At 38.1% G+C, this 15,240-nt stretch overlaps 1 protein-coding gene across 1 annotated transcript in view; it reads right to left on the bottom strand.

The window, feature by feature from the left end:
* Positions 1-15,240, bottom strand: part of PARD3B (par-3 family cell polarity regulator beta) — an 861,040-nt gene that overhangs the window by 772,725 nt on the left and 73,075 nt on the right. The window lies entirely within an intron of this gene.

Below are 15,240 nucleotides of genomic sequence, written 5' to 3'. Positions count from 1 at the left end.
TCTATGTTTTATATATATATAGTGAGAAATATGTAGATATATATTACAAATGTGAATATGGCACAAACATGTAAGTGAATATAATCATATTCAATAGCAAAGCACATTGAGCCCAATTTCGTATAGTTTATTTGAAGCGAGTGGTCCTGGATTATGAGAGGCAGTCAGACATCCCCCAAGGGGTCTCAGATTGGAGAGGGTGCAGGTTGGGCTGAGGGTCTTCCCTGCTCCTCCCATGCATAAATTTCGTGCACCAGGCCTCTAGTTTAGAAATAAGAATGGTTAGGACCAGGGTAAGTTCAAGACATGAAATCTACACTACTAGGCAACAGAAAAAAACTCAATCACCATTAAGTAAATAGTTACTCAACATCTTTAGGCTCTATGCAAAGACCAAGTCACAGTCAAGGAATTCTTGAAGAATTTGCCATTTCCCACATATTGCCCAAATGTTTCCACAATGCCCTCAAAACCCTCTAAAACTTGGTAAAAACTACATCAGTGAATGTCAATGGTCAATACAAAAATCTCATTTCCAAGTAGTTCTACTTCCTTGCAATACTGTTTTATTATGAAAATTATCAGATGTCATTGACTGATTCATCAAAGCAGGCCTTTAATCAAATTACTTCATTTTGCAGATGAGGAAACTGAGGCCCAGATTAATTGAACATATTCCCTAAGGTCACAAAATTGGCCTCTGGCAGAGTCAAGATCATAGCACAATTTTTCTGAGACGTGGTCTAGTTTCTTGACTCATGCCCTGTGTAAATTAGAAGGGTTCATAGGCATGGATAGTTGGAATGATTAGAATTTTATACCCACTGGTTGATGAATGAAGCTCACTTCCTCCAAAATAAGGCAATTTGCCATTGGGTGTGGGGCCACAGCCCTGAACCAGATGGCACAAGAACACCATGCCAGTGAGATTATATATACTTGTTCTGTTGGCAGAGCCCTCGCAGCCCTTTTAACAGGAGCCAAACAGCTGTAGGGCGGGGCACTTTGGGGCAGACTTCTGGTTTCATATGGTCAACAGCATTGCCTATTCTTCAAGATTATGCCGATACCACTCACAAATTTTAGAGAGATGATAGATGATAGATAGATAGATAGATAGATAGATAGATAGATAGATAGATAGATAGATGATAGATTGGATAGATGGCTAGATATAATTTTTTTTCAAATCAAATTTTATAGTTTTTAAAGAATTTAAAAGTCTGTACTAAATTTTTAAAAAATCAAGAAAATCACAGCCATAAACACAAGTAATTAATACACTGCAGGGTTTTAAGAAGCCACCCCCTCCCAAGATTCCTTTTTTGTGCTATAAATATTTAATACCTGAATGAAGAGATTGTACAAAACCATCGTTTCAATCGGTTATCAAAATTATTTTTTAAATCTTTATTATTGAAGTGTTACATTATAGCCCCCCTTTTTCCCCATTGACCTCTTCTTGCCAACCCCTGCCCGCCTCACCCCTAACTCAGGCCTCCTCCACCCTATTGTCGGTGTCCATGGGTTATCATATATGCAGACAAGTTCTTTGGTTGGCCTCTTTCCACCCACCCACCCCTGCCCTCCCTCTGAAATTAGGCAGTCCGTCCCATGCTTCCGTGTCTCTGGATCTAATTTGTTCATCAGTCTCTCCTGTTCATTAGATTCCCACATATGAGATCATGTGATATGTGTCTTTCACTAAAATTTCTAAATCAGCACAAACATTGTCTCTGCAATCTTCTTCATGAGAGCAATGATAAAGTTGCTAAAACTGCATCCAGCAAATACTTACATCAAATATTTACATATGCCAAGCTTCCTATTAAATGCAGGCTTTAAAATGAATGCCCAATAAGCATAATAAAAAATAGGATAAAGAAAGGAAGAGAGCTAGAGGATACTGATCACTCCTTGAACTGCCTCATTCTCTCTCATCCTGAATGTGTTCACTAATGAGCCCAGGAGAAAAATTCTTACTGCTACTGCCATCTGACATGCACATATCTAAAAGAAAACTATTACCAGGAAATATAGCCAAAGGAATAAGGCCTGCTAATGAGTTCATATTCTCAGAAGCTATTTGCCTTAGGTTCTTCAGAATGGATTTCACCAGAGCCCATAGCAGCTTATAAGGAAAGTTCCTTAAAAACCAGAATCGATTTTTTAAATGGGAAAATAAAAATATCCTTTCATAGGTACTTTTATACAATGCATTACCATTCACTATCATGTCAAACAGGAAAATCAGCATTCTTCAGTACATTAGACCAATGAGCAAAAGTTCACTTTTAATGACTAACTTACAGAGAGAGTGGTGTGCATTTAGCTACGCCCAGCTGGCAAGAAGTGTATTTGCTGTATGTATTTGCAGGCCACAATTTCTACAGTTCATTTGGCACATGCTCACATAATAGATACTCCCAGATGAAAATAAAGGTATTTCTCCATGGCTTGGAAAAAGTCTAGCATATGAGAACAAGCAATTGATACTTTAATTTCATATTCAGTTTTATCACCCCAGGTATTTTTTGCCTTGTCATCTACTTTTGAGATTTGAAAAAAGAATGGAGATTCACAGCCTGGTGACTATCGGTAATGATACTCTATTGCACATTTGAAAGTTGCTAAGAAACTAGATCTTAAAATATCTTATCATACTGGGCTGGTGTGGTTCAGTGATTGAGTGTCAACCCATGAACTAGGAGGTCACAGTTTGATTCCTAGTCAGGTCACATGCCAAGGTTGTGGGCTGGATCCCCAGTAGGGGGTGTGCAAGAGGATATATTTTCTCTCCCACCATGGATGTTTCTATCTCTCTTTCCCTCTCCCTTCCTCACTCTGAAACCAATAAAAATGTATTTTTAAAAAATATCTTACAAGAAAAAAAAATATGTAACTATGATGATGAATGTTAACCAGGTATATTGTGGTGGTGATTTCATAATATATTCAAATATCAAATCATTACATTGTATATACATAACAAAACATACATCAATTATATTTCAACAATAAAAAATAGAAATTATCAGAATAAAACCTACCCATTGGTATGATTAACCAATGAGCAAATAAGAGATTAGAAAGTAATGAGGTTAGAATGTATCAAAGAAACAATATTGGCCTCAGATTATGTGTGAATCAAATAAAAATCCCATCTAATTAAGGGCCTTATTCTCTGAAAAACATGAGTTTATTTGCTGTCATGTTTGGATATTAAAAAAAAATTATTGCATTTTGTTTCTCATCTGCTTTTCATTACATGAAGAAGTAAAAATCTGTTTTACAACTTTAGCTAATGCACACGTGCCAAACCACCACATTTCTAAGGGCACCATCTCATTCTAGAGTAAAGTAACTGTATGTGACAGCTAAAACGAGGCCTGGTACATGTCTAGGTACCAAATGAATAAATTATTTTAATTTTTAAAATAGTTGCTATCTGTTGTTTGTGACACACTGTGGAAGCTACTTTATTACGCACAATGAGATTAATCTTCACTCCAACCTTTACAGGTAAACATCACTAACACTTTGATACAGACAAGGAAAAGAAGGCTCCAAGAGGCAGCACACCTCACACAAGGTCCAAGAGCTAGTAAGTGGAGGAACTACATCTGGAGTTTGTAAGGCCCGGCCCAGTCCCACTTGTCAAGTACTTCACAGTCTATCCATCTGCCTTCAATCTCATGCTCACATTTTAAAATCAAAACAACTAATCAGTGAAATTGTTTTCTTCATTTCGTAAGGTCAACATAACTATTAGAAAATGGAGAGATGACACTAGCTTCCAGAAGTGTGCTCGCCCTTAGCACTTATATTTCACAGTATGGGTGTAAGTTCAACAAAAACTTTTAAATACTGATGCTTAACCAAGGACAGGGTTACAGTTTCACCAAAGCAGCATTAGAATTTGATGGAAGGATGTCTGGGCACAGAGCTCAGAATACGCTATGGGGGACCTCAGGAAGGTGAGTGAAACCCTCCAGGCAGGATGGTAGCACAGGCACTGATGGGCAGGAGGGGGTGGGTGGGCCAACAGGTAATACCATGCTGGGGATAAGGATATTGAGGTTACAGCTCAGAAAAAGCTCATGCTACCTACTCATAATGGCAAATTGAGAGGAAAAATTACCAAAATGTGGCAGATGCAAATGGAACTATTTGCTTAGTCTTGGTCCTTGGTGAAGGGAGAAAAGTAGCATATTCCACTTCTTCATGGTATATAATGAAGTCACAGTTTGGTCATTGACATTTTTTTTTTAAACTAATAAAGCTAGCCTGCCACATCAAGGAAAATTGATAGCATTTGTTGTCAAAAATGAAATTCCAGCATTTAAATGAAAATTAGAATTTTGGATAACTTGTATTCACCACTATGCGTTTCACAGCTTCCCAAAACAAAAGATCTTTATGATAAGATTGGTGGTGATATTATGTAACATAATTCTGATTCATACAATGAAATATGTTAATATTTGGAAAATCTGCATAACATCTTACCAATATTTTCTAAGGGACAATTGTATGACATTATAAAATAATGTCTAAATAAAAACATCCATTCAAAATTCAAGACAGACCAATGGATTCTAAGTTAATAGAGGATTAAAAGTTAATTGATATGGTTTCTGGTTTCTCCTTGGAAAAAAAAAATCCTTAAACTGCCGTTTGTCAAGTTATGGTATAATTATAAAAAAGAATATACACAATTTCCTAACTATATATCTATGTGGGATATATATCTGACTTCATAAGCCTCAACCAAGGGAGCATATCAAAAAAGACTGAATGCAAAAAGAAATCTGAGAGCCCAGCCATCTTCCATTAAGACATCAAAAAGATATGTGAAAATGTAAATAAAAATACTTTTCTCACTAATTTTTTTTGTTTTGAAAAACAGTTACTGCTCAAAAAAAATGTTATTTTTGTTATCATGCATCGGGCTTATTTATAAGTAAAATGTTAAAATAATTGAGATGTCTCGGTTTTAATGTCTAATCTAAAATATGAATAAATATAAGGCATATAACTTTAAGCTTATTGAGGTCCTCAAGGACTTAAGAGAGCAAAGAGGTCCTGAGACCAAATGTTTGCACGCCCCTGTAGCAGAGAACTATATCCCAAAAGGAGATGAAGAAAGGGTGTCTGCTTATCATAGCTTATTCTGCCTCTAGTTATGCAGTACTTGGTTTGATTATTAAATGTCTTGGGCAGACTTTTTTTTTGCGGGGGAGGGGGAAGCAAATTGTAGCAGGGTTCACTCTACTCCAAGGCCTTCTACAGCAACATCTTATTTTTTTCAGTGTTATTTTCTATTACACTTAGGAGTATAGTATAGTGATTAGACAAGCATACACTTTACTAAGTGGTCCCCCCGATATTTTCAGTGCTCTCACATCACTATACATAGTTATTACAATATTATTGACTCTATTCCCTATGCTGTACTTTACATCCCCATGACTGTTCTGTAACTACCAATTTGTATTTGACACTCCTCCCAGGTATTCTTGTCTAGCAGGAGGGAGACACAGCAAGCGGGAATGGGGAAATCATCAGCACCAGGGTCATGTCTGGTAGAGCGCCGAGCACTCCCATGTAGGATGAATGATGTCACAGGATAATCTTTCCCTGGACGTGCTTTGGGTGGTAAGATAAGGAGGAAGGATTACTACCTGTTCCTAGAAACTACAAAAAGGCCTGGCTGAGGAAGAACTGAGAGCCTGAACAAGGTCCTTGGATTTACCAGTTAGTTATTCAGAAGAGTAATAACAGCCAAGTACTAGCCTGACTTAAAAGGAGTCCTAGCCCAGCCAGCCTGGTTCAGTGGTCGAGCATTAACCTATGAACCAGGAGATCATAGTTTGATTCCCTGTCAGGGCACATGCCTGGGTTGTGGGCTCAACCCCAGTGTGGGGCATGCAGGAGGCAGCTGATCCATGATTCCCTCTCATCATTAATGTTTCTATCTTCCTCTCCTTCTCCCTTCCTCCCTGAAATCAATATTAAAATAAATAAATAAAAAGCAGTCCTGAAGTCCTGATCTATAGAAATAGCAGAAGAATTAAATGGCAGAACTCTCTGATCAAAGCATCAACATTCAACTACTAAATCAGAAGGAAGTATTCAGACTCTGTAAGGGAAGAAAATAAGGCTTAAACGCTTACTGGACTGCTCCCAAAGTTCTAGGACACTTTGAGAATTAATGGTATTAATGGTTTCATTTTTGACATATCTCACAAAGCAACATTGCATGTTTTGCAGATTCATTCGTTAATACTTTAAAATTAAAGTTATACTGAGTTAAGATCAAGCTAGATTTTGCTCACACTTTTCCCTAGGATTTATAAAGGATCACACTCTTGCTACTATTAGCAGAAATTGATTGGTTACGCTCCTAAAAGAAAATGAAGAGCAAAAGAAATGCTATGGGGATGGAGCAGGGGTGAGGTTCCTAAACAGGAAAAGCAGGAACTTGTTTAAGAGAGCATAATTTAGTACAGTACAGGAGTAGTCACTTCACAGATACACTCTGAGAACTTTTCAGAGCCCAGATCAGCACTTAACTAGATGTCACTTGATCTACTGAAGATTTATTATATACCATCTGATCTCCTGCCAGCAACAGTATTGACATAACAGTATGTTAGCATCTTTTTTAGAGGCATACATTTCTATGTCTTTTTATTTTCCTGCTCCCTCCAACTTTGCATATTAACTGGCAAGCTATAGGCATTCAATAAAATAACTTCCTTTGTTTTAAATGTTTAATGACTAGGAATGGAAAGGGAATATCTTTCTCTTTAGGAGATGTGGAAGTAACTGTTGCTTTTCCAACCAAAAAAAAAAAAAATGCAACAACCAACTGGAAGGAGATGGTTAACTGCAATGATAAACATGGCTGAAATGGAAACTATTGATTGAAGGAGAAAATCTTCAGACCATGGGAGACAACACAAGGGATGGGAATTTATAATTTAGAGGATCCAATATTCAATAAACATTTCTTGAATGGCATCTTCCCTAAGGAGAACAGATGAAAAGCAAGTGCATTATCTGGAGACTTTCCCTAAGAGCAATCGGCAAGCACTTCACACCTCTTTTCATTGCAAAGACCTTCAAGGTGGAGGTGAGTTATCTGTAGGGGCTTTTTCAAGCAGAACCACATTGCTCTGAGCGCCCCCCCCCTTAGACATCAAATAGGTTTAGCTCAGAGTCTTCCAATCTGAGAAAAAGGGTGACATTATTGTTCGAATTATATTAAACAGTAACAGTTGCCAATTTATGCTTAGTGTGATCAGGAACCTTGGCTTGGACCTAGGTGTTGTATTGTAATCTTTTTCATAAATAATACCCACTGTTTATAAAGACAGATTAATGTTAGTGAATATGGCTATTAAATAATGTATGAGAGCACTTCAGACGATGATAAAATGGTCTCGATGTTACTATCCACATGTAGTTTAGTCTGGATCATAGTGCAAACCACAGTCTGACCCATAAAAGTGTTTCCCTTGATTTGCACAATATTTTAAGTATAGGAAATTTTGCATAGAAATCTGATTTTCCAGCAGCTGTTAAAAACAAACATGCAAACTGTCAAAACTGGGCCTGCATTTCAGTGTAAGCAAATGGACCCATCACACTGTACACAGGTGCACACACGTGCACACACACACACACACACACACACACACACACATAATCTGTGTATCCTCCACATGGCCAGTCTCAAACAGTCCTTAATGCCTTCACATAGTCTACCTCATTCATTTGCCTTCCCTGTCCAGTTCCCTTGGGGTAGAGTTAAAGACCCCTGGCCAGGACAGCTATTTCATAAATAAAAGAGGTTCCCTCTTCCAGTGCCAGCCATGGAAAGTGCCAGGAGAGAATATAGAAAAGAAATGACTTCTTTGAGGCCATCTTTGTGAGCCAAACATTAGTGTAATGGAATGCAACAATATTGTCCCATTTTGTCAAAATTACTAGGATTCTTCCAACTAAGTAATAGAAAGCTAAAATCTCTGCTATTGATTATTCCTGAGGTCAAGAGCATTTCATAACACTCAAAGCAGTAACATATCTAAGAATGCAAATTGAGGACTTAGCATTTTCTGACATCAGCATATCTACACTGCTTACAGCCCGAGAATGCTAAAACATCTCAGGCAGCATGAAAGCTGGCCTGGCTACTTAAACTTTCAAGGACTAAGCCATTTGCTATTCATACCTTCAAAGAAATGGAACCTAGGTAGTGCATTTTAATACCCAGAAGCTTTTAAATATCTACAAAGATCATGAGGATTGATTGGGCACCTGACTATTTCTTCGCATAAGTTATTGGATAGGAATAAAATACTCATAGACACATTGATAATAGCAGATTGCACCATGGAAATAAAAGTTGGGATCCTTCAATCTGATTGACTTCTGTTGGTCCTGGAGCCAAAGTGTTTTTAATAGTAGTAACTCACATAATGGAAATGAATAATAATGATTTGAAACTAACATGAGCAGTACCCATATTTTCTATAAATCTATCTAATCATAAGAATGGTATCTAGCCGAAACCGGTTTGGCTCAGTGGATAGAACGTAGGCCTGCAGACTGAACGGTCCCGGGTATGATTCCGGTCAAGGGCACATACTCTGGTTGCGGGCACATCCGGGGGGGTGTGCAGGAGGCAGCTGATCGATGTTTCTCTCTCATTGATGTTTCTGGCTCTCTATCTCTCTCCCTTCCTCTCTGTAAAAAATCAATAAAATATATTATAAAAAAAAAAAGAATGGTATCTAACGTGTATTAACTTCTCCAAGTTTTGAAAGTAAAAGAAAAATAACTGTCCAGGGCATCATCTGGGGTTCTGAAACAACCTTCCTTTTACCAGTCTTCAACCTCGAGGTCACTGGAAAAGAATGATCTCTCATGTTTACAAGAGGCAATGGCTTGCATAGTTACTACACACAATGAAAAAACTACTTCCTAGAATTTTTTCAGGCTATTTATTCACTAAGACCAAGAGATGTTTTAAAACCTTATGGGCAATAAAGAATAATCCTTTTTATGTTGTGCAGAATTCAATGAAGTAGGTAGGAAATTTGTATCTATGGAAATGTGAAAGAAAATGTATACACCAACTCCACACCTAGCACTCAACCCTATACTTACTATTTAAAGCAACTCTAGTTTGTCTGTTCTCTTATGCAATATTTTGATAGGAAGAATTTTAATAAGGGGGTCTTTTTAATGTTTAGTCTTCAGAGTATCTTTGAATAAAGGTCAAAATATGAAATTCCAGCATGTCCCAAATGCAAAATGGAAAGTTAATGTTATCTAGCAATCAGAAAAATGATCTGCCATAGTATATTATTTTATAATAATTACACATATGTTTTTCTTTGCCAAATAGGTTTGGATCATGTCTAAGTCATCACTGAATCATTCATAGCTTCTAATACAGGGCTTTGCACGTAGAGGTGTCAGTTAAATACTTAAATACTATAGAAAATATGAAAAGCAAAAGTGTGTGTGTGGGGGGGGAGTGCACTCTTATATTTGAATTTTTTAATTAATAAGTATTTTGTAAAGCTTCTTGAGTTTTAACAGCATGTATCTTAGCTTAGCAAAATACATCATTGAAATAAAGTAATGGAAGCAAATTATGACAACATACACTCCTTAAATTAGTACAGTGAAGAGTTTTAATTAATTCTGTTATGTGTTCTAAGTATGATTTTCAGACAAATACTCATATATAAGTGAATAATCATGCTCTCATTTGTTTGTTTCATGTAATTAGTTGGAAAAATACAGCCTAAAAAAACCAGGGTTTAGAAAGATTTAAGCATGCCTTCATTAAGCTCTCAACCAGTACCAATTCTTTTCAATGTACCTTGGTTTCTCCAATAAGAATTAAGCTATCAATCACCATTCTTAATAATAATAAATGAATATTAAGTATAAACAAGTGTGAAATGATAAGGAACACATCTGGAGTAGATTCCTCTCCTTCTCTGCTTTCACTGAATATATCTTAGGGAATGGAAACCAAGAGCAGGAACATAATTTTGCTGGTTCTGAATCTTTGAAAGGGAGTTCAAATATGCCTTTTTATGTTTATACCCTATTTCTTGGGGAAGAATATTTTTGTTTTATGAGTATCATATGAATATACTGCAAGTACATGTAAATCCAACTCTTAACATGAGTTATGATTTCATATACAATAAACCTCAGTTAGGTTTCAATGTATTCTAATATTTTTACATTGCATTTTCTTAAAGAAAAAGACTATTTATCCTAAGAATAATCCTATGACAAGCCCTCCACTTTTTCTTTTATTAGTATCCAATTTAAAGTATTTTAAAATTTAGTATTATTCAAACCATCTAACCAGGGAAGTATTTCTAATTTTGAAAAGTCAAACAAAAATATCTGCATAATATGGAGAAGAAAGAGGAAGAGGGAGAGGGAGAGGGAGAGGGAGAGGGAGAGGGAGAGGGAGAGGGAGAGGGAGAGGGAGAGGGAGAGGGAGAGGGAGAGGGAGAGGGAGAGGGAGAGGGAGAGGGAGAGGGAGAGGATACGTGTTCTGAGCCTCTGGATAATGAAATGAAGGAATGATTGTCCTTGTCTTCAAGGAACTTTCTGTCCCTAAATAGAGAGCTATCACCCCATGAAAACATAAACACAACATTTGAAAAAGAGGCATCCTAGACAGAATTCAAGGAACATATGATTTGACTGGGTTTTGAAAGGTAGACAAAGATCACTGGGCAAAGAGAACTATCAAAGCATTCTAAACTGAATGGGATGTGTGAGCACCGGAGTAGAGAAAGGGACAAGCCCTATTCCGAGGACAAACAAGTAAATTGGTTTTACTAAAGAATTCTTGCAAGGGCATGAGACCAGGAAGACTCCTAATGGCTGGTAATCTAACAGCACCAACACATGAAATGTTGGACAGTGGATCTTTGACTTCATCCTCTCAACCAGGGTCATTTTTTTTTTAAATATTATATCCTTGGGTTGGCTCCAGGAGGGACTAACAATCAATCTTTAATTTCATGCAACCATTGTATAAATGAACTTTCATTGGAAAAGGCATCCAAGAACTTGCAGTTCCTAATTTGAACAAGTAGGCGATTGGTATTTTCTTTTACAACTTCTTTTAAGTGATATAAGGAGTCAAATTCGCAAGAACATATTCAGTTCTATTTTAGACAAGCAAATATCTGGGGTGGCAGTGAGATAGTCAAGGAATGACATCCTGCAAGTGTTTGGAGATGAGGGTAAAGTCCTAAACAAGACTAGAGCATTCATTGTAGGGAGGGAAGTGCAGAATCTTCTGGAAGAGGATAAGCAGATAGGATGAAGTCATACCTTTCTCTAGAGCACATGTGTCAAACACAAGGCCCGTGGGCCAAATCCAGCCCGCCAGGCCTTGCAATGTGGCCCGCACCGCGCTGTCATCACTGCACTCCGCTGTCAGTTTATGACATTGTCAGTTTATGACATTGTCAGTAAACCATTCGGCCCGCGATTTAGGCTGGATTTTAGATTTTGGCCCCTTCTCTGATTGAGTTCGACACCCCTACTCTAGAGGAATACTGGTAAGGTCTTGGTTAGGAATATATTTCTCAATCTTCTAATAAATGATGCATGTTTTGATAGTTGTAGCCTCATACAGATGTCTATATGCTACTATTGCCATCAACAGGAATCAGAAAATTCCCTAATCATGCTAAAGAATTTTCCAAATAATTTTGGTGCAAGCTTCCTCATGACGATATCCATTTAATCATTGGGAAAAACATACATCATTGAATTCCTGCAGCTATTTCATCAGAAGAAACACCATATTGTGTTTCAGTTGCTACCATGGCACAGGGAAAGCCTACCCCAGCACTGTGCTGTCTGCTCTGCTTATATCCTCGTCCCACTGCTCCTTCCTCCTGTGGTCCAATGGCTGCAGTAGGCGCCAGTGAGCCATGGTCTAAGTGCTGCAGAGACCAGTGCAACAATAGATACTTACATGGAGACAAGCTCACAGAATTCCATGTAGCTTTAAACCAAGAGGAATCAAAGAATAAAATGGGCCGACCAGTCCCGTATGTGTAAGTTGTCAAGTTCCACCCTATTCTTAGGTTTATGTTTGAACCAACTTAATTTCTAAATAAGGTAAAGCTTTACTTAATAATTTAAAATAATTCAAGCCTCCAGATGTTTTTTCTCTCAGATAGTTTGGTGATTTCTTCTTCCCTCTCATATTTTTAAATAAAAGAGCATAAGTCATTTTGTGAATTTTTCTTTTGACTTAAAGTATTTCTTTTCAGGTTCTACAGAGGGCTGCCATGTCTAAAAGGGAAATTTTATTAGACATCGGTTTTGTTTTGAAGTTCAGTGGAGGCTGATTTCTTAGAAATTCAAGCATTGGAAAAATCATTGTGATAACTGGTACTAAGCACACTATTTTCAGTGTTCTAAATACTGGAATAGTTCCCACAGAATGGATTTTATTGCTGTAATTACAAAGTAATGATAATTATATATAAACGTGTTGTTAAACCAAGAGTATGAATTACAACCGTGGTGTGTCCAAACAAACACAACAGCAGGCCTGACACACACAGTCAACAGATACTCAAAGAAACTCCGGTTCCTCTCCAAAAAAGGGAGGAGCTCATCTAAGCATTATTACATGTATCACACCAGGTTTAATTTACCACAGGCATGAACAACCATATGTATAACACTAATTTAGGTACAAACCCCGTTTGTTTGTTTTTTAATCAAGATTAAAAACAACCCTCAAAAAAATAGCTTTTCAACACATAAATGCACACCTCCCCACCCCCACTATTCCCTCTCAGGAGCCCTTAACTCCACCTAGACTTAACTTCTCATTACCCCGAAACACATTTTGCACATTCCTTCTTTCATTTTGACTAAATGCCACCAGTCCTTAAAGGCTCCAAGTAAGCACCTGCTCATCCTTTCCGCTGCCAGCACAGACAGAGAGTGCTCTACTCTAAATCCATATTGCATTTAGCCCTTGCTGCCTGTATTGTCCATTTAAATGCTCCTTCTTCCTTGATAACCTTTTGTTCTTTAAAAGGGCCGTTCCGGCTTCTTCAGTCACCCTACTACACCTAGCACAGTGCCTCATGGCATTGCAGATAATTAATGAATATTTGTTGACTGCCTACAATGCAAGCACTCATCTTACTGTGGTTCATTTGCTTACAATGGAGAACTGGTGCATCAGTCAGGGTTCTGGCAAGAAGCAAAGGGCACCCTCCGGTGGAGTAATTGAAGAGAATTTAATGCAGGCCGATTTACAAATGTAAGGGCAGGGTTTATGGTAACCAAGAAGGGACAGTGCAGTACCTCAGGTTTAGTAACAAGAATTGACCACAGCCTGAATGGAAAAGGAGAGAGAACAGTTACCAGGATCCTCGAGAGGGTTCTGTGACCTGAGATACACAGCCAACCTGACAGGGAGGGAACCAAGATATGGATTACTCTAATCATTCTCTCCTTTTGCCTTATGTTCTCCCTCTGTGCACCTCCCACTGGCTGACCAGTCTGGAAGCCAGGCACAAGGGTCCCTGCTAATGCATTTCAGGAGGGTCACCACCTTCCCAGCCCTGGGTGGTAAGGAGAAGGGTAAGTAAAGAGTGGATCTGGAAGGACAGTAAGTGGGACACAGCTCAGGCAGTGGGAAGAGCAGGTAAACTGTAGCACTGGATTCAGACAGCTTGCACACCTTCTCATCCCCACCACTGGAACAGCACATCACTGGAGCTTTCTGGTATTGGTATCCTCATCTGATAAAGATAATAAGAATATCTATCTGTAAAAGGCACCATTGACTTAAGTAATTGGATTATATATATCTTAATATAAAAGTACTTATCACAGTGCTTAGTACAGAGTAAGTACTGAACAAAAGTTATCAATAACAGTAATATTTATTTTCATCCTTATTAAAATAAAACTTTCCTAAAAATTCTGTTCTGGAAATCCTGGTCTTCAACCAACCAGAACACCTAGAATATATATCTGAATTTTTATGTTCTTCCCACCTTCTGCTAGAAATGTCTATATGAGTCAGACAAATTTTAAGACTATTTGGAATATTTTCCTCCAAATTCCACATAGATTTTTGCTATTCAGTGTCCCCAATCTCTGGACCCTGCAGCTTGGTCTCTGCCTGCCCTCTGCCCACTCCAGTTGGAGTGCCCAGAGTGATGTTGGCACCAATGTGTCAGGGACAATCTATGAGTGACAAAGCCAGCCTCGGAAGAGTTAAGAAGACACTGGCCTGAGGACATCTTGATGATGAGCACCCAAGTCAGCTGTGCATGGAGAACACATACTATACACAAGGTGTAATTAATGCACAGCCATTTGAAGGCCAAAAAATTATCTTAGCAGGGCTTCTGATAGCATAACCAATAGAATAATAAAGTGGCTTAATGCTACATTCAACATGTCTATTTTCTCTTTTAAAAAATATATTTTATTGATTTCAGAGAGGAAAGGAGAGGGAGAGATAGATAGAAACATCAATTATGAGAGAGAATCTTGGATTAGCTGCCTCCTGCAAAGCCCCTACTGGGGATCGAACCTGCAACCTGGTCATGTGCCCTTGACAGGAATCGAACCTGGGAACTTCAGCCCATTGGCCGATGCTCTATCCACTAAGCCGAACAAGGTAGGGCTCAACACGTCTATTTTCATTAGAACTGTGTAAAATCTTATTACAGTCTTGAATGGTCACAAATATACCATTTCCAAAGTCCAGTTTGCTCTAGATAACAAAATTACACTTAGCTAAAGCCAGTTTAAATACATATATGTAGTAAGCAGCAATACTCAACGTGTGAAAATCAATTCACTACATCGCAAAGCTAGATCGTAGCTCTGCAGTTCTTCATCTGCCCCGGACCACATTCACTCAGAGAACCCAACCGGCATGCCTAATCACGTTACATAAAGCAGTAGGTGATATCTATGAAATCATCTTCATAAACGTACAGGGTTGCTAAGCAATCTTTAATGGTTTGCTGGGAGATAGCTAACTTCTACCTCTGTACGTGCCTGGCATGCAGCAGGTTCCTCACTCTAAAACCCAGCGACCACATCTTCAGTAAAGTATACACATGACAATCAATTCTATAGAAACTGAGAAACCATGGCTTGTAGCTTTCCAATTTTTTCTACCCTGTT

The sequence above is a fragment of the Pipistrellus hanaki genome (genome assembly GCF_964339955.1).
Source record: "Pipistrellus hanaki genome assembly, chromosome: 8".
Lineage (NCBI taxonomy): Eukaryota > Metazoa > Chordata > Mammalia > Chiroptera > Vespertilionidae > Pipistrellus > Pipistrellus hanaki.
The sequence above is the reverse complement of the archived record's forward strand: the minus strand, read 5'-3'. Positions and strand labels throughout refer to the sequence as shown.